The sequence below is a fragment of the Pristiophorus japonicus genome, chromosome 3 (genome assembly GCF_044704955.1).
Source record: "Pristiophorus japonicus isolate sPriJap1 chromosome 3, sPriJap1.hap1, whole genome shotgun sequence".
In the NCBI taxonomy this organism is placed as follows: domain Eukaryota; kingdom Metazoa; phylum Chordata; class Chondrichthyes; family Pristiophoridae; genus Pristiophorus; species Pristiophorus japonicus.
In genome coordinates this window covers 391575-409569 of record NC_091979.1, presented here as the reverse complement: position 1 = coordinate 409569, position 17995 = coordinate 391575, and the positions used below count along the sequence as shown (strand labels likewise).

Genomic DNA, 17995 nt, shown 5'->3' with positions numbered 1-17995 from the left:
AAAACTCTGTGATGGTTGATTGAAGCCAGTAATAAATATGATGAAGTGTAGGTCCCTGCATTTCTCACAATTCATGCCGCTGCTCACAAATGAGCCGATTGTCGAATGGAGCCTATTTCTTCTGTCAATCTTGCAGGTGGAAACCATTCTGTGACAGCAATGCGCTGTGCAGGCGAGTGCACGACAGAAGGTATTGCAAAGCCTGGAGGGGGGAGCGATTCGTATCAGACAGTGATGTTCGCAGATTGGGTATGCTGCGTTCGAGCCTGGATAGCTCAGTCGGTAGAGCATCAGACTTTTAATCTGAGGGTCCAGGGTTCAAGTCCCTGTTCGGGCGTTGTGTTTAAAGCACGACTTTTAATTTCCACGTTCGTGCAGCCTGATAAAATACAAACTGACAAGGTCAGACCATCTTGCCTTCCTCATAAAACGAACTGCTGAAAATCCACAGCTTGCAATCATGAGAGTTCGATTTCCACGAGCACAGTCGTTCCCTGTTTTACTATAGGTGTCCATATTTCTACCTCTGTTTATCTGATGGGCTGATTTTGCTGCTGCAAGTCCGACGACAAATCTGATCATTTTGCCTGTTGTTTGTGATTTGCCCAAGGGAGGAAATATTGAGCGCCCGTATTGAGCGTCTCAATTCATTTTAACTTTTACATACATTGGCTTGATTGCTCGTCAATCTTTCACAATCAATCTTTGTACAAATTATGCTCGTCATTGAAATTGCAAGGCCCTTATCATTGTGGTGGATCTGTGAGGCTCACTCTCCAACGCCAGGATATTCTTCGTCAGGAGATGATCCTCAACTGAATGAAGTGTTCTCGATGGCTTATGAAAATGTTCCATACATCTGACGCCTTGTACACTCCCGCATGTAGCGCAGGACCCCTTGAGGTAAAGAGCAGCGTTATGTTCGAAATTTGATGTTGTTTTGAACATGTCTACCAGTTTTTATTGATGTGTGTACTTCAACTCACGAACTATTATCCTCCTTGTCACTCAGTTGCTTCACATCATTTAGAAAAATGCTGGGAATTATGTTACTTGCTTCGAAAGTAGATTATGTCACGCACATTGAACTGCAGTTGCCATAGTTGTGCCCACTCACTTAATCTGTCTATGTGCCATTGGTTACTTATCACTGCCATTTGTCGCATTACAGCAGCACCACCACAGTGTCCACATGACAACTGAATATGAAAAACTCTGTGATGGTTGATTGAAGCCAGTAATAAATATGATGAAGTGTAGGTCCCTGCATTTCTCACAATTCATGCCGCTGCTCACAAATGAGCCGATTGTCGAATGGAGCCTATTTCTTCTGTCAATCTTGCAGGTGGAAACCATTCTGTGACAGCAATGCGCTGTGCAGGCGAGTGCACGACAGAAGGTATTGCAAAGCCTGGAGGGGGGAGCGATTCGTATCAGACAGTGATGTTCGCAGATTTGGTATGTTGCTTTAGAGCCTGGATAGCTCAGTCGGTAGAGCATCAGACTTTTAATCTGAGGGTCCAGGGTTCAAGTCCCTGTTCGGGCGTTGTGTTTAAAGCACGACTTTTAATTTCCACGTTCGTGCAGCCTGATAAAACACAAACTGACAAGGTCAGACCATCTTGCCTTCCTCAGAAAACGAACTGCTGAAAATCCACAGCTTGCAATCATGAGAGCTCGATTTCCACGAGCATAGTCGTTCCCTGTTTTACGAGAGGTGTCCATATTTCTACCTCTGTTTATCTGATGGGCTGATTTTGCTGCTGCAAGTCCGACGACAAATCTGATCATTTTTGCCTCTTGTTTGTGATTTGCCCAAGGGAGGAAATATTGAGTGCCCGTATTGAGCGTCTCAATTCATTTTAACTTTTACATACATTGGCTTGATTGCTCCTCAATCTTTCACAATCAATCTTTGTACAAATTATGCTCGTCATTGAAATTGCAAGGCCCTTATCATTGTGGTGGATCTGTGAGGCTCACTCTCCAACGCCAGGATATTCTTCGTCAGGAGATGATCCTCAACTGAATGAAGTGTTCTCGATGGCTTATGAAAATGTTCCATACATCTGACGCCTTGTACACTCCCGCATGTAGCGCAGGACCCCTTGAGGTAAAGAGCAGCGTTATGTTCGAAATTTGATGTTGTTTTGAACATGTCTACCAGTTTTTATTGATGTGTGAACTTCAACTCACGAACTATTATCCTCCTTGTCACTCAGTTGCTTCACATCATTCAGAAAAATGCTGGGAATTATGTTACTTGCTTCGAAAGTAGATTATGTCACGCACATTGAACTGCAGTTGCCATAGTTGTGCCCACTCACTTAATCTGTCTATGTGCCATTGGTTACTTATCACTGCCATTTGTAGCATTACAGCAGCACCACCACCGTGTCCACATGACAACTGAATATGAAAAACTCTGTGATGGTTGATTGAAGCCAGTAATAAATATGATGAAGTGTAGGTCCCTGCATTTCTCACAATTCATGCCGCTGCTCACAAATGAGCCGATTGTCGAATGGAGCCTATTTCTTCTGTCAATCTTGCAGGTGGAAACCATTCTGTGACAGCAATGCGCTGTGCAGGCGAGTGCACGACAGAAGGTATTGCAAAGCCTGGAGGGGGGAGCGATTCGTATCAGACAGTGATGTTCGCAGATTGGGTATGCTGCGTTCGAGCCTGGATAGCTCAGTCGGTAGAGCATCAGACTTTTAATCTGAGGGTCCAGGGTTCAAGTCCCTGTTCGGGCGTTGTGTTTAAAGCACGACTTTTAATTTCCACGTTCGTGCAGCCTGATAAAATACAAACTGACAAGGTCAGACCATCTTGCCTTCCTCATAAAACGAACTGCTGAAAATCCACAGCTTATAATCATGAGAGTTCGATTTCCACGAGCACAGTCGTTCCCTGTTTTACTATAGGTGTCCATATTTCTACCTCTGTTTATCTGATGGGCTGATTTTGCTGCTGCAAGTCCGATGACAAATCTGATCATTTTGCCTGTTGTTTGTGATTTGCCCAAGGGAGGAAATATTGAGCGCCCGTATTGAGCGTCTCAATTCATTTTAACTTTTACATACATTGGCTTGATTGCTCGTCAATCTTTCACAATCAATCTTTGTACAAATTATGCTCGTCATTGAAATTGCAAGGCCCTTATCATTGTGGTGGATCTGTGAGGCTCACTCTCCAACGCCAGGATATTCTTCGTCAGGAGATGATCCTCAACTGAATGAAGTGTTCTCGATGGCTTATGAAAATGTTCCATACATCTGACGCCTTGTACACTCCCGCATGTAGCGCAGGACCCCTTGAGGTAAAGAGCAGCGTTATGTTCGAAATTTGATGTTGTTTTGAACATGTCTACCAGTTTTTATTGATGTGTGAACTTCAACTCACGAACTATTATCCTCCTTGTCACTCAGTTGCTTCACATCATTTAGAAAAATGCTGGGAATTATGTTACTTGCTTCGAAAGTAGATTATGTCACGCACATTGAACTGCAGTTGCCATAGTTGTGCCCACTCACTTAATCTGTCTATGTGCCATTGGTCACTTATCACTGCCATTTGTCGCATTACAGCAGCACCACCACAGTGTCCACATGACAACTGAATATGAAAAACTCTGTGATGGTTGATTGAAGCCAGTAATAAATATGATGAAGTGTAGGTCCCTGCATTTCTCACAATTCATGCCGCTGCTCACAAATGAGCCGATTGTCGAATGGAGCCTATTTCTTCTGTCAATCTTGCAGGTGGAAACCATTCTGTGACAGCAATGCGCTGTGCAGGCGAGTGCACGACAGAAGGTATTGCAAAGCCTGGAGGGGGGAGCGATTCGTATCAGACAGTGATGTTCGCAGATTTGGTATGTTGCTTTAGAGCCTGGATAGCTCAGTCGGTAGAGCATCAGACTTTTAATCTGAGGGTCCAGGGTTCAAGTCCCTGTTCGGGCGTTGTGTTTAAAGCACGACTTTTAATTTCCACGTTCGTGCAGCCTGATAAAACACAAACTGACAAGGTCAGACCATCTTGCCTTCCTCAGAAAACGAACTGCTGAAAATCCACAGCTTGCAATCATGAGAGCTCGATTTCCACGAGCATAGTCGTTCCCTGTTTTACGAGAGGTGTCCATATTTCTACCTCTGTTTATCTGATGGGCTGATTTTGCTGCTGCAAGTCCGACGACAAATCTGATCATTTTTGCCTCTTGTTTGTGATTTGCCCAAGGGAGGAAATATTGAGTGCCCGTATTGAGCGTCTCAATTCATTTTAACTTTTACATACATTGGCTTGATTGCTCCTCAATCTTTCACAATCAATCTTTGTACAAATTATGCTCGTCATTGAAATTGCAATGCCCTTATCATTGTGGTGGATCTGTGAGGCTCACTCTCCAACGCCAGGATATTCTTCGTCAGGAGATGATCCTCAACTGAATGAAGTGTTCTCGATGGCTTATGAAAATGTTCCATACATCTGACGCCTTGTACACTCCCGCATGTAGCGCAGGACCCCTTGAGGTAAAGAGCAGCGTTATGTTCGAAATTTGATGTTGTTTTGAACATGTCTACCAGTTTTTATTGATGTGTGAACTTCAACTCACGAACTATTATCCTCCTTGTCACTCAGTTGCTTCACATCATTCAGAAAAATGCTGGGAATTATGTTACTTGCTTCGAAAGTAGATTATGTCACGCACATTGAACTGCAGTTGCCATAGTTGTGCCCACTCACTTAATCTGTCTATGTGCCATTGGTTACTTATCACTGCCATTTGTAGCATTACAGCAGCACCACCACCGTGTCCACATGACAACTGAATATGAAAAACTCTGTGATGGTTGATTGAAGCCAGTAATAAATATGATGAAGTGTAGGTCCCTGCATTTCTCACAATTCATGCCGCTGCTCACAAATGAGCCGATTGTCGAATGGAGCCTATTTCTTCTGTCAATCTTGCAGGTGGAAACCATTCTGTGACAGCAATGCGCTGTGCAGGCGAGTGCACGACAGAAGGTATTGCAAAGCCTGGAGGGGGGAGCGATTCGTATCAGACAGTGATGTTCGCAGATTGGGTATGCTGCGTTCGAGCCTGGATAGCTCAGTCGGTAGAGCATCAGACTTTTAATCTGAGGGTCCAGGGTTCAAGTCCCTGTTCGGGCGTTGTGTTTAAAGCACGACTTTTAATTTCCACGTTCGTGCAGCCTGATAAAATACAAACTGACAAGGTCAGACCATCTTGCCTTCCTCATAAAACGAACTGCTGAAAATCCACAGCTTGCAATCATGAGAGTTCGATTTCCACGAGCACAGTCGTTCCCTGTTTTACGAAAGGTGTCCATATTTCTACCTCTGTTTATCTGATGGGCTGATTTTGCTGCTGCAAGTCCGACGACAAATCTGATCATTTTGCCTGTTGTTTGTGATTTGCCCAAGGGAGGAAATATTGAGCGCCCGTATTGAGCGTCTCAATTCATTTTAACTTTTACATACATTGGCTTGATTGCTCGTCAATCTTTCACAATCAATCTTTGTACAAATTATGCTCGTCATTGAAATTGCAAGGCCCTTATCATTGTGGTGGATCTGTGAGGCTCACTCTCCAACGCCAGGATATTCTTCGTCAGGAGATGATCCTCAACTGAATGAAGTGTTCTCGATGGCTTATGAAAATGTTCCATACATCTGACGCCTTGTACACTCCCGCATGTAGCGCAGGACCCCTTGAGGTAAAGAGCAGCGTTATGTTCGAAATTTGATGTTGTTTTGAACATGTCTACCAGTTTTTATTGATGTGTGAACTTCAACTCACGAACTATTATCCTCCTTGTCACTCAGTTGCTTCACATCATTTAGAAAAATGCTGGGAATTATGTTACTTGCTTCGAAAGTAGATTATGTCATGCACATTGAACTGCAGTTGCCATAGTTGTGCCCACTCACTTAATCTGTCTATGTGCCATTGGTTACTTATCACTGCCATTTGTCGCATTACAGCAGCACCACCACAGTGTCCACATGACAACTGAATATGAAAAACTCTGTGATGGTTGATTGAAGCCAGTAATAAATATGATGAAGTGTAGGTCCCTGCATTTCTCACAATTCATGCCGCTGCTCACAAATGAGCCGATTGTCGAATGGAGCCTATTTCTTCTGTCAATCTTGCAGGTGGAAACCATTCTGTGACAGCAATGCGCTGTGCAGGCGAGTGCACGACAGAAGGTATTGCAAAGCCTGGAGGGGGGAGCGATTCGTATCAGACAGTGATGTTCGCAGATTTGGTATGTTGCTTTAGAGCCTGGATAGCTCAGTCGGTAGAGCATCAGACTTTTAATCTGAGGGTCCAGGGTTCAAGTCCCTGTTCGGGCGTTGTGTTTAAAGCACGACTTTTAATTTCCACGTTCGTGCAGCCTGATAAAACACAAACTGACAAGGTCAGACCATCTTGCCTTCCTCAGAAAACGAACTGCTGAAAATCCACAGCTTGCAATCATGAGAGCTCGATTTCCACGAGCATAGTCGTTCCCTGTTTTACGAGAGGTGTCCATATTTCTACCTCTGTTTATCTGATGGGCTGATTTTGCTGCTGCAAGTCCGACGACAAATCTGATCATTTTTGCCTCTTGTTTGTGATTTGCCCAAGGGAGGAAATATTGAGTGCCCGTATTGAGCGTCTCAATTCATTTTAACTTTTACATACATTGGCTTGATTGCTCCTCAATCTTTCACAATCAATCTTTGTACAAATTATGCTCGTCATTGAAATTGCAAGGCCCTTATCATTGTGGTGGATCTGTGAGGCTCACTCTCCAACGCCAGGATATTCTTCGTCAGGAGATGATCCTCAACTGAATGAAGTGTTCTCGATGGCTTATGAAAATGTTCCATACATCTGACGCCTTGTACACTCCCGCATGTAGCGCAGGACCCCTTGAGGTAAAGAGCAGCGTTATGTTCGAAATTTGATGTTGTTTTGAACATGTCTACCAGTTTTTATTGATGTGTGAACTTCAACTCACGAACTATTATCCTCCTTGTCACTCAGTTGCTTCACATCATTCAGAAAAATGCTGGGAATTATGTTACTTGCTTCGAAAGTAGATTATGTCACGCACATTGAACTGCAGTTGCCATAGTTGTGCCCACTCACTTAATCTGTCTATGTGCCATTGGTTACTTATCACTGCCATTTGTAGCATTACAGCAGCACCACCACCGTGTCCACATGACAACTGAATATGAAAAACTCTGTGATGGTTGATTGAAGCCAGTAATAAATATGATGAAGTGTAGGTCCCTGCATTTCTCACAATTCATGCCGCTGCTCACAAATGAGCCGATTGTCGAATGGAGCCTATTTCTTCTGTCAATCTTGCAGGTGGAAACCATTCTGTGACAGCAATGCGCTGTGCAGGCGAGTGCACGACAGAAGGTATTGCAAAGCCTGGAGGGGGGAGCGATTCGTATCAGACAGTGATGTTCGCAGATTGGGTATGCTGCGTTCGAGCCTGGATAGCTCAGTCGGTAGAGCATCAGACTTTTAATCTGAGGGTCCAGGGTTCAAGTCCCTGTTCGGGCGTTGTGTTTAAAGCACGACTTTTAATTTCCACGTTCGTGCAGCCTGATAAAATACAAACTGACAAGGTCAGACCATCTTGCCTTCCTCATAAAACGAACTGCTGAAAATCCACAGCTTGCAATCATGAGAGTTCGATTTCCACGAGCACAGTCGTTCCCTGTTTTACGAAAGGTGTCCATATTTCTACCTCTGTTTATCTGATGGGCTGATTTTGCTGCTGCAAGTCCGACGACAAATCTGATCATTTTGCCTCTTGTTTGTGATTTGCCCAAGGGAGGAAATATTGAGCGCCCGTATTGAGCGTCTCAATTCATTTTAACTTTTACATACATTGGCTTGATTGCTCGTCAATCTTTCACAATCAATCTTTGTACAAATTATGCTCGTCATTGAAATTGCAAGGCCCTTATCATTGTGGTGGATCTGTGAGGCTCACTCTCCAACGCCAGGATATTCTTCGTCAGGAGATGATCCTCAACTGAATGAAGTGTTCTCGATGGCTTATGAAAATGTTCCATACATCTGACGCCTTGTACACTCCCGCATGTAGCGCAGGACCCCTTGAGGTAAAGAGCAGCGTTATGTTCGAAATTTGATGTTGTTTTGAACATGTCTACCAGTTTTTATTGATGTGTGAACTTCAACTCACGAACTATTATCCTCCTTGTCACTCAGTTGCTTCACATCATTTAGAAAAATGCTGGGAATTATGTTACTTGCTTCGAAAGTAGATTATGTCATGCACATTGAACTGCAGTTGCCATAGTTGTGCCCACTCACTTAATCTGTCTATGTGCCATTGGTTACTTATCACTGCCATTTGTCGCATTACAGCAGCACCACCACAGTGTCCACATGACAACTGAATATGAAAAACTCTGTGATGGTTGATTGAAGCCAGTAATAAATATGATGAAGTGTAGGTCCCTGCATTTCTCACAATTCATGCCGCTGCTCACAAATGAGCCGATTGTCGAATGGAGCCTATTTCTTCTGTCAATCTTGCAGGTGGAAACCATTCTGTGACAGCAATGCGCTGTGCAGGCGAGTGCACGACAGAAGGTATTGCAAAGCCTGGAGGGGGGAGCGATTCGTATCAGACAGTGATGTTCGCAGATTGGGTATGCTGCGTTCGAGCCTGGATAGCTCAGTCGGTAGAGCATCAGACTTTTAATCTGAGGGTCCAGGATTCAAGTCCCTGTTCGGGCGTTGTGTTTAAAGCACGACTTTTAATTTCCACGTTCGTGCAGCCTGATAAAATACAAACTGACAAGGTCAGACCATCTTGCCTTCCTCAGAAAACGATCTGCTGAAAATCCACAGCTTGCAATCATGAGAGTTCGATTTCCACGAGCACAGTCGTTCCCTGTTTTACTATAGGTGTCCATATTTCTACCTCTGTTTATCTGATGGGCTGATTTTGCTGCTGCAAGTCCGACGACAAATCTGATCATTTTGCCTGTTGTTTGTGATTTGCCCAAGGGAGGAAATATTGAGCGCCCGTATTGAGCGTCTCAATTCATTTTAACTTTTACATACATTGGCTTGATTGCTCGTCAATCTTTCACAATCAATCTTTGTACAAATTATGCTCGTCATTGAAATTGCAATGCCCTTATCATTGTGGTGGATCTGTGAGGCTCACTCTCCAACGCCAGGATATTCTTCGTCAGGAGATGATCCTCAACTGAATGAAGTGTTCTCGATGGCTTATGAAAATGTTCCATACATCTGACGCCTTGTACACTCCCGCATGTAGCGCAGGACCCCTTGAGGTAAAGAGCAGCGTTATGTTCGAAATTTGATGTTGTTTTGAACATGTCTACCAGTTTTTATTGATGTGTGAACTTCAACTCACGAACTATTATCCTCCTTGTCACTCAGTTGCTTCACATCATTTAGAAAAATGCTGGGAATTATGTTACTTGCTTCGAAAGTAGATTATGTCACGCACATTGAACTGCAGTTGCCATAGTTGTGCCCACTCACTTAATCTGTCTATGTGCCATTGGTTACTTATCACTGCCATTTGTCGCATTACAGCAGCACCACCACAGTGTCCACATGACAACTGAATATGAAAAACTCTGTGATGGTTGATTGAAGCCAGTAATAAATATGATGAAGTGTAGGTCCCTGCATTTCTCACAATTCATGCCGCTGCTCACAAATGAGCCGATTGTCGAATGGAGCCTATTTCTTCTGTCAATCTTGCAGGTGGAAACCATTCTGTGACAGCAATGCGCTGTGCAGGCGAGTGCACGACAGAAGGTATTGCAAAGCCTGGAGGGGGGAGCGATTCGTATCAGACAGTGATGTTCGCAGATTTGGTATGTTGCTTTAGAGCCTGGATAGCTCAGTCGGTAGAGCATCAGACTTTTAATCTGAGGGTCCAGGGTTCAAGTCCCTGTTCGGGCGTTGTGTTTAAAGCACGACTTTTAATTTCCACGTTCGTGCAGCCTGATAAAACACAAACTGACAAGGTCAGACCATCTTGCCTTCCTCAGAAAACGAACTGCTGAAAATCCACAGCTTGCAATCATGAGAGTTCGATTTCCACGAGCATAGTCGTTCCCTGTTTTACTATAGGTGTCCATATTTCTACCTCTGTTTATCTGATGGGCTGATTTTGCTGCTGCAAGTCCGACGACAAATCTGATCATTTTGCCTCTTGTTTGTGATTTGCCCAAGGGAGGAAATATTGAGTGCCCGTATTGAGCGTCTCAATTCATTTTAACTTTTACATACATTGGCTTGATTGCTCCTCAATCTTTCACAATCAATCTTTGTACAAATTATGCTCGTCATTGAAATTGCAATGCCCTTATCATTGTGGTGGATCTGTGAGGCTCACTCTCCAACGCCAGGATATTCTTCGTCAGGAGATGATCCTCAACTGAATGAAGTGTTCTCGATGGCTTATGAAAATGTTCCATACATCTGACGCCTTGTACACTCCCGCATGTAGCGCAGGACCCCTTGAGGTAAAGAGCAGCGTTATGTTCGAAATTTGATGTTGTTTTGAACATGTCTACCAGTTTTTATTGATGTGTGAACTTCAACTCACGAACTATTATCATCCTTGTCACTCAGTTGCTTCACATCATTCAGAAAAATGCTGGGAATTATGTTACTTGCTTCGAAAGTAGATTATGTCACGCACATTGAACTGCAGTTGCCATAGTTGTGCCCACTCACTTAATCTGTCTATGTGCCATTGGTTACTTATCACTGCCATTTGTCGCATTACAGCAGCACCACCACCGTGTCCACATGACAACTGAATATGAAAAACTCTGTGATGGTTGATTGAAGCCAGTAATAAATATGATGAAGTGTAGGTCCCTGCATTTCTCACAATTCATGCCGCTGCTCACAAATGAGCCGATTGTCGAATGGAGCCTATTTCTTCTGTCAATCTTGCAGGTGGAAACCATTCTGTGACAGCAATGCGCTGTGCAGGCGAGTGCACGACAGAAGGTATTGCAAAGCCTGGAGGGGGGAGCGATTCGTATCAGACAGTGATGTTCGCAGATTTGGTATGTTGCTTTAGAGCCTGGATAGCTCAGTCGGTAGAGCATCAGACTTTTAATCTGAGGGTCCAGGGTTCAAGTCCCTGTTCGGGCGTTGTGTTTAAAGCACGACTTTTAATTTCCACGTTCGTGCAGCCTGATAAAACACAAACTGACAAGGTCAGACCATCTTGCCTTCCTCAGAAAACGAACTGCTGAAAATCCACAGCTTGCAATCATGAGAGTTCGATTTCCACGAGCATAGTCGTTCCCTGTTTTACTATAGGTGTCCATATTTCTACCTCTGTTTATCTGATGGGCTGATTTTGCTGCTGCAAGTCCGACGACAAATCTGATCATTTTGCCTCTTGTTTGTGATTTGCCCAAGGGAGGAAATATTGAGTGCCCGTATTGAGCGTCTCAATTCATTTTAACTTTTACATACATTGGCTTGATTGCTCCTCAATCTTTCACAATCAATCTTTGTACAAATTATGCTCGTCATTGAAATTGCAATGCCCTTATCATTGTGGTGGATCTGTGAGGCTCACTCTCCAACGCCAGGATATTCTTCGTCAGGAGATGATCCTCAACTGAATGAAGTGTTCTCGATGGCTTATGAAAATGTTCCATACATCTGACGCCTTGTACACTCCCGCATGTAGCGCAGGACCCCTTGAGGTAAAGAGCAGCGTTATGTTCGAAATTTGATGTTGTTTTGAACATGTCTACCAGTTTTTATTGATGTGTGAACTTCAACTCACGAACTATTATCCTCCTTGTCACTCAGTTGCTTCACATCATTCAGAAAAATGCTGGGAATTATGTTACTTGCTTCGAAAGTAGATTATGTCACGCACATTGAACTGCAGTTGCCATAGTTGTGCCCACTCACTTAATCTGTCTATGTGCCATTGGTTACTTATCACTGCCATTTGTCGCATTACAGCAGCACCACCACCGTGTCCACATGACAACTGAATATGAAAAACTCTGTGATGGTTGATTGAAGCCAGTAATAAATATGATGAAGTGTAGGTCCCTGCATTTCTCACAATTCATGCCGCTGCTCACAAATGAGCCGATTGTCGAATGGAGCCTATTTCTTCTGTCAATCTTGCAGGTGGAAACCATTCTGTGACAGCAATGCGCTGTGCAGGCGAGTGCACGACAGAAGGTATTGCAAAGCCTGGAGGGGGGAGCGATTCGTATCAGACAGTGATGTTCGCAGATTTGGTATGTTGCTTTAGAGCCTGGATAGCTCAGTCGGTAGAGCATCAGACTTTTAATCTGAGGGTCCAGGGTTCAAGTCCCTGTTCGGGCGTTGTGTTTAAAGCACGACTTTTAATTTCCACGTTCGTGCAGCCTGATAAAACACAAACTGACAAGGTCAGACCATCTTGCCTTCCTCAGAAAACGAACTGCTGAAAATCCACAGCTTGCAATCATGAGAGTTCGATTTCCACGAGCATAGTCGTTCCCTGTTTTACTATAGGTGTCCATATTTCTACCTCTGTTTATCTGATGGGCTGATTTTGCTGCTGCAAGTCCGACGACAAATCTGATCATTTTGCCTCTTGTTTGTGATTTGCCCAAGGGAGGAAATATTGAGTGCCCGTATTGAGCGTCTCAATTCATTTTTACTTTTACATACATTGGCTTGATTGCTCGTCAATCTTTCACAATCAATCTTTGTACAAATTATGCTCGTCATTGAAATTGCAATGCCCTTATCATTGTGGTGGATCTGTGAGGCTCACTCTCCAACGCCAGGATATTCTTCGTCAGGAGATGATCCTCAACTGAATGAAGTGTTCTCGATGGCTTATGAAAATGTTCCATACATCTGACGCCTTGTACACTCCCGCATGTAGCGCAGGACCCCTTGAGGTAAAGAGCAGCGTTATGTTCGAAATTTGATGTTGTTTTGAACATGTCTACCAGTTTTTATTGATGTGTGAACTTCAACTCACGAACTATTATCCTCCTTGTCACTCAGTTGCTTCACATCATTTAGAAAAATGCTGGGAATTATGTTACTTGCTTCGAAAGTAGATTATGTCACGCACATTGAACTGCAGTTGCCATAGTTGTGCCCACTCACTTAATCTGTCTATGTGCCATTGGTTACTTATCACTGCCATTTGTAGCATTACAGCAGCACCACCACCGTGTCCACATGACAACTGAATATGAAAAACTCTGTGATGGTTGATTGAAGCCAGTAATAAATATGATGAAGTGTAGGTCCCTGCATTTCTCACAATTCATGCCGCTGCTCACAAATGAGCCGATTGTCGAATGGAGCCTATTTCTTCTGTCAATCTTGCAGGTGGAAACCATTCTGTGACAGCAATGCGCTGTGCAGGCGAGTGCACGACAGAAGGTATTGCAAAGCCTGGAGGGGGGAGCGATTCGTATCAGACAGTGATGTTCGCAGATTTGGTATGTTGCTTTAGAGCCTGGATAGCTCAGTCGGTAGAGCATCAGACTTTTAATCTGAGGGTCCAGGGTTCAAGTCCCTGTTCGGGCGTTGTGTTTAAAGCATGACTTTTAATTTCCACGTTCGTGCAGCCTGATAAAACACAAACTGACAAGGTCAGACCATCTTGCCTTCCTCAGAAAACGATCTGCTGAAAATCCACAGCTTGCAATCATGAGAGCTCGATTTCCACGAGCATAGTCGTTCCCTGTTTTACTATAGGTGTCCATATTTCTACCTCTGTTTATCTGATGGGCTGATTTTGCTGCTGCAAGTCCGACGACAAATCTGATCATTTTGCCTCTTGTTTGTGATTTGCCCAAGGGAGGAAATATTGAGCGCCCGTATTGAGCGTCTCAATTCATTTTTACTTTTACATACATTGGCTTGATTGCTCTTCAATCTTTCACAATCAATCGTTGTACAAATTATGCTCGTCATTGAAATTGCAAGGCCCTTATCATTGTGGTGGATCTGTGAGGCTCACTCTCCAACGCCAGGATATTCTTCGTCAGGAGATGATCCTCAACTGAATGAAGTGTTCTCGATGGCTTATGAAAATGTACCATACATCTGACGCCTTGTACACTCCCGCATGTAGCGCAGGACCCCTTGAGGTAAAGAGCAGCGTTATGTTCGAAATTTGATGTTGTTTTGAACATGTCTACCAGTTTTTATTGATGTGTGAACTTCAACTCACGAACTATTATCCTCCTTGTCACTCAGTTGCTTCACATCATTCAGAAAAATGCTGGGAATTATGTTACTTGCTTCGAAAGTAGATTATGTCACGCACATTGAACTGCAGTTGCCATAGTTGTGCCCACTCACTTAATCTGTCTATGTGCCATTGGTTACTTATCACTGCCATTTGTCGCATTACAGCAGCACCACCACAGTGTCCACATGACAACTGAATATGAAAAACTCTGTGATGGTTGATTGAAGCCAGTAATAAATATGATGAAGTGTAGGTCCCTGCATTTCTCACAATTCATGCCGCTGCTCACAAATGAGCCGATTGTCGAATGGAGCCTATTTCTTCTGTCAATCTTGCAGGTGGAAACCATTCTGTGACAGCAATGCGCTGTGCAGGCGAGTGCACGACAGAAGGTATTGCAAAGCCTGGAGGGGGAACGATTCGTATCAGACAGTGATGTTCGCAGATTGGGTATGCTGCGTTAGAGCCTGGATAGCTCAGTCGGTAGAGCATCAGACTTTTAATCTGAGGGTCCAGGGTTCAAGTCCCTGTTCGGGCGTTGTGTTTAAAGCACGACTTTTAATTTCCACGTTCGTGCAGCCTGATAAAACACAAACTGACAAGGTCAGACCATCTTGCCTTCCTCAGAAAACGAACTGCTGAAAATCCACAGCTTGCAATCATGAGAGCTCGATTTCCACGAGCATAGTCGTTCCCTGTTTTACGAGAGGTGTCCATATTTCTACCTCTGTTTATCTGATGGGCTGATTTTGCTGCTGCAAGTCCGACGACAAATCTGATCATTTTTGCCTCTTGTTTGTGATTTGCCCAAGGGAGGAAATATTGAGTGCCCGTATTGAGCGTCTCAATTCATTTTAACTTTTACATACATTGGCTTGATTGCTCCTCAATCTTTCACAATCAATCTTTGTACAAATTATGCTCGTCATTGAAATTGCAATGCCCTTATCATTGTGGTGGATCTGTGAGGCTCACTCTCCAACGCCAGGATATTCTTCGTCAGGAGATGATCCTCAACTGAATGAAGTGTTCTCGATGGCTTATGAAAATGTTCCATACATCTGACGCCTTGTACACTCCCGCATGTAGCGCAGGACCCCTTGAGGTAAAGAGCAGCGTTATGTTCGAAATTTGATGTTGTTTTGAACATGTCTACCAGTTTTTATTGATGTGTGAACTTCAACTCACGAACTATTATCCTCCTTGTCACTCAGTTGCTTCACATCATTCAGAAAAATGCTGGGAATTATGTTACTTGCTTCGAAAGTAGATTATGTCACGCACATTGAACTGCAGTTGCCATAGTTGTGCCCACTCACTTAATCTGTCTATGTGCCATTGGTTACTTATCACTGCCATTTGTAGCATTACAGCAGCACCACCACCGTGTCCACATGACAACTGAATATGAAAAACTCTGTGATGGTTGATTGAAGCCAGTAATAAATATGATGAAGTGTAGGTCCCTGCATTTCTCACAATTCATGCCGCTGCTCACAAATGAGCCGATTGTCGAATGGAGCCTATTTCTTCTGTCAATCTTGCAGGTGGAAACCATTCTGTGACAGCAATGCGCTGTGCAGGCGAGTGCACGACAGAAGGTATTGCAAAGCCTGGAGGGGGGAGCGATTCGTATCAGACAGTGATGTTCGCAGATTGGGTATGCTGCGTTCGAGCCTGGATAGCTCAGTCGGTAGAGCATCAGACTTTTAATCTGAGGGTCCAGGGTTCAAGTCCCTGTTCGGGCGTTGTGTTTAAAGCACGACTTTTAATTTCCACGTTCGTGCAGCCTGATAAAATACAAACTGACAAGGTCAGACCATCTTGCCTTCCTCATAAAACGAACTGCTGAAAATCCACAGCTTGCAATCATGAGAGTTCGATTTCCACGAGCACAGTCGTTCCCTGTTTTACGAAAGGTGTCCATATTTCTACCTCTGTTTATCTGATGGGCTGATTTTGCTGCTGCAAGTCCGACGACAAATCTGATCATTTTGCCTGTTGTTTGTGATTTGCCCAAGGGAGGAAATATTGAGCGCCCGTATTGAGCGTCTCAATTCATTTTAACTTTTACATACATTGGCTTGATTGCTCGTCAATCTTTCACAATCAATCTTTGTACAAATTATGCTCGTCATTGAAATTGCAAGGCCCTTATCATTGTGGTGGATCTGTGAGGCTCACTCTCCAACGCCAGGATATTCTTCGTCAGGAGATGATCCTCAACTGAATGAAGTGTTCTCGATGGCTTATGAAAATGTTCCATACATCTGACGCCTTGTACACTCCCGCATGTAGCGCAGGACCCCTTGAGGTAAAGAGCAGCGTTATGTTCGAAATTTGATGTTGTTTTGAACATGTCTACCAGTTTTTATTGATGTGTGAACTTCAACTCACGAACTATTATCCTCCTTGTCACTCAGTTGCTTCACATCATTTAGAAAAATGCTGGGAATTATGTTACTTGCTTCGAAAGTAGATTATGTCATGCACATTGAACTGCAGTTGCCATAGTTGTGCCCACTCACTTAATCTGTCTATGTGCCATTGGTTACTTATCACTGCCATTTGTCGCATTACAGCAGCACCACCACAGTGTCCACATGACAACTGAATATGAAAAACTCTGTGATGGTTGATTGAAGCCAGTAATAAATATGATGAAGTGTAGGTCCCTGCATTTCTCACAATTCATGCCGCTGCTCACAAATGAGCCGATTGTCGAATGGAGCCTATTTCTTCTGTCAATCTTGCAGGTGGAAACCATTCTGTGACAGCAATGCGCTGTGCAGGCGAGTGCACGACAGAAGGTATTGCAAAGCCTGGAGGGGGGAGCGATTCGTATCAGACAGTGATGTTCGCAGATTTGGTATGTTGCTTTAGAGCCTGGATAGCTCAGTCGGTAGAGCATCAGACTTTTAATCTGAGGGTCCAGGGTTCAAGTCCCTGTTCGGGCGTTGTGTTTAAAGCACGACTTTTAATTTCCACGTTCGTGCAGCCTGATAAAACACAAACTGACAAGGTCAGACCATCTTGCCTTCCTCAGAAAACGAACTGCTGAAAATCCACAGCTTGCAATCATGAGAGCTCGATTTCCACGAGCATAGTCGTTCCCTGTTTTACGAGAGGTGTCCATATTTCTACCTCTGTTTATCTGATGGGCTGATTTTGCTGCTGCAAGTCCGACGACAAATCTGATCATTTTTGCCTCTTGTTTGTGATTTGCCCAAGGGAGGAAATATTGAGTGCCCGTATTGAGCGTCTCAATTCATTTTAACTTTTACATACATTGGCTTGATTGCTCCTCAATCTTTCACAATCAATCTTTGTACAAATTATGCTCGTCATTGAAATTGCAATGCCCTTATCATTGTGGTGGATCTGTGAGGCTCACTCTCCAACGCCAGGATATTCTTCGTCAGGAGATGATCCTCAACTGAATGAAGTGTTCTCGATGGCTTATGAAAATGTTCCATACATCTGACGCCTTGTACACTCCCGCATGTAGCGCAGGACCCCTTGAGGTAAAGAGCAGCGTTATGTTCGAAATTTGATGTTGTTTTGAACATGTCTACCAGTTTTTATTGATGTGTGAACTTCAACTCACGAACTATTATCCTCCTTGTCACTCAGTTGCTTCACATCATTCAGAAAAATGCTGGGAATTATGTTACTTGCTTCGAAAG

At 43.7% G+C, this 17995-nt stretch overlaps 15 non-coding genes across 15 annotated transcripts; all 15 read left to right on the top strand.

Annotated features, from left to right (window-relative positions):
* Positions 1 to 264: 264 nt before the first annotated feature.
* On the top strand, positions 265 to 337 carry trnak-uuu (transfer RNA lysine (anticodon UUU)). Its single transcript has one exon. It is a non-coding gene; the product is annotated as a tRNA-Lys (tRNA).
* Positions 338 to 1473: 1136 nt separating this feature from the next.
* trnak-uuu (transfer RNA lysine (anticodon UUU)) lies at positions 1474 to 1546 on the top strand. Its single transcript has one exon. It is a non-coding gene; the product is annotated as a tRNA-Lys (tRNA).
* A 1137-nt stretch (positions 1547 to 2683) lies between these two features.
* trnak-uuu (transfer RNA lysine (anticodon UUU)) lies at positions 2684 to 2756 on the top strand. The gene has a single exon. It is a non-coding gene; the product is annotated as a tRNA-Lys (tRNA).
* A 1136-nt stretch (positions 2757 to 3892) lies between these two features.
* Positions 3893 to 3965, top strand: trnak-uuu (transfer RNA lysine (anticodon UUU)). The gene has a single exon. It is a non-coding gene; the product is annotated as a tRNA-Lys (tRNA).
* Positions 3966 to 5102: 1137 nt separating this feature from the next.
* Positions 5103 to 5175, top strand: trnak-uuu (transfer RNA lysine (anticodon UUU)). The gene has a single exon. It is a non-coding gene; the product is annotated as a tRNA-Lys (tRNA).
* Positions 5176 to 6311: 1136 nt separating this feature from the next.
* On the top strand, positions 6312 to 6384 carry trnak-uuu (transfer RNA lysine (anticodon UUU)). Its single transcript has one exon. It is a non-coding gene; the product is annotated as a tRNA-Lys (tRNA).
* Positions 6385 to 7521: 1137 nt separating this feature from the next.
* Positions 7522 to 7594, top strand: trnak-uuu (transfer RNA lysine (anticodon UUU)). The gene has a single exon. It is a non-coding gene; the product is annotated as a tRNA-Lys (tRNA).
* A 1136-nt stretch (positions 7595 to 8730) lies between these two features.
* Positions 8731 to 8803, top strand: trnak-uuu (transfer RNA lysine (anticodon UUU)). Its single transcript has one exon. It is a non-coding gene; the product is annotated as a tRNA-Lys (tRNA).
* A 1136-nt stretch (positions 8804 to 9939) lies between these two features.
* trnak-uuu (transfer RNA lysine (anticodon UUU)) lies at positions 9940 to 10012 on the top strand. The gene has a single exon. It is a non-coding gene; the product is annotated as a tRNA-Lys (tRNA).
* A 1136-nt stretch (positions 10013 to 11148) lies between these two features.
* On the top strand, positions 11149 to 11221 carry trnak-uuu (transfer RNA lysine (anticodon UUU)). Its single transcript has one exon. It is a non-coding gene; the product is annotated as a tRNA-Lys (tRNA).
* Positions 11222 to 12357: 1136 nt separating this feature from the next.
* On the top strand, positions 12358 to 12430 carry trnak-uuu (transfer RNA lysine (anticodon UUU)). The gene has a single exon. It is a non-coding gene; the product is annotated as a tRNA-Lys (tRNA).
* Positions 12431 to 13566: 1136 nt separating this feature from the next.
* On the top strand, positions 13567 to 13639 carry trnak-uuu (transfer RNA lysine (anticodon UUU)). Its single transcript has one exon. It is a non-coding gene; the product is annotated as a tRNA-Lys (tRNA).
* A 1135-nt stretch (positions 13640 to 14774) lies between these two features.
* trnak-uuu (transfer RNA lysine (anticodon UUU)) lies at positions 14775 to 14847 on the top strand. Its single transcript has one exon. It is a non-coding gene; the product is annotated as a tRNA-Lys (tRNA).
* Positions 14848 to 15984: 1137 nt separating this feature from the next.
* trnak-uuu (transfer RNA lysine (anticodon UUU)) lies at positions 15985 to 16057 on the top strand. Its single transcript has one exon. It is a non-coding gene; the product is annotated as a tRNA-Lys (tRNA).
* A 1136-nt stretch (positions 16058 to 17193) lies between these two features.
* Positions 17194 to 17266, top strand: trnak-uuu (transfer RNA lysine (anticodon UUU)). Its single transcript has one exon. It is a non-coding gene; the product is annotated as a tRNA-Lys (tRNA).
* The last annotated feature ends 729 nt before the right edge of the window (positions 17267 to 17995 follow it).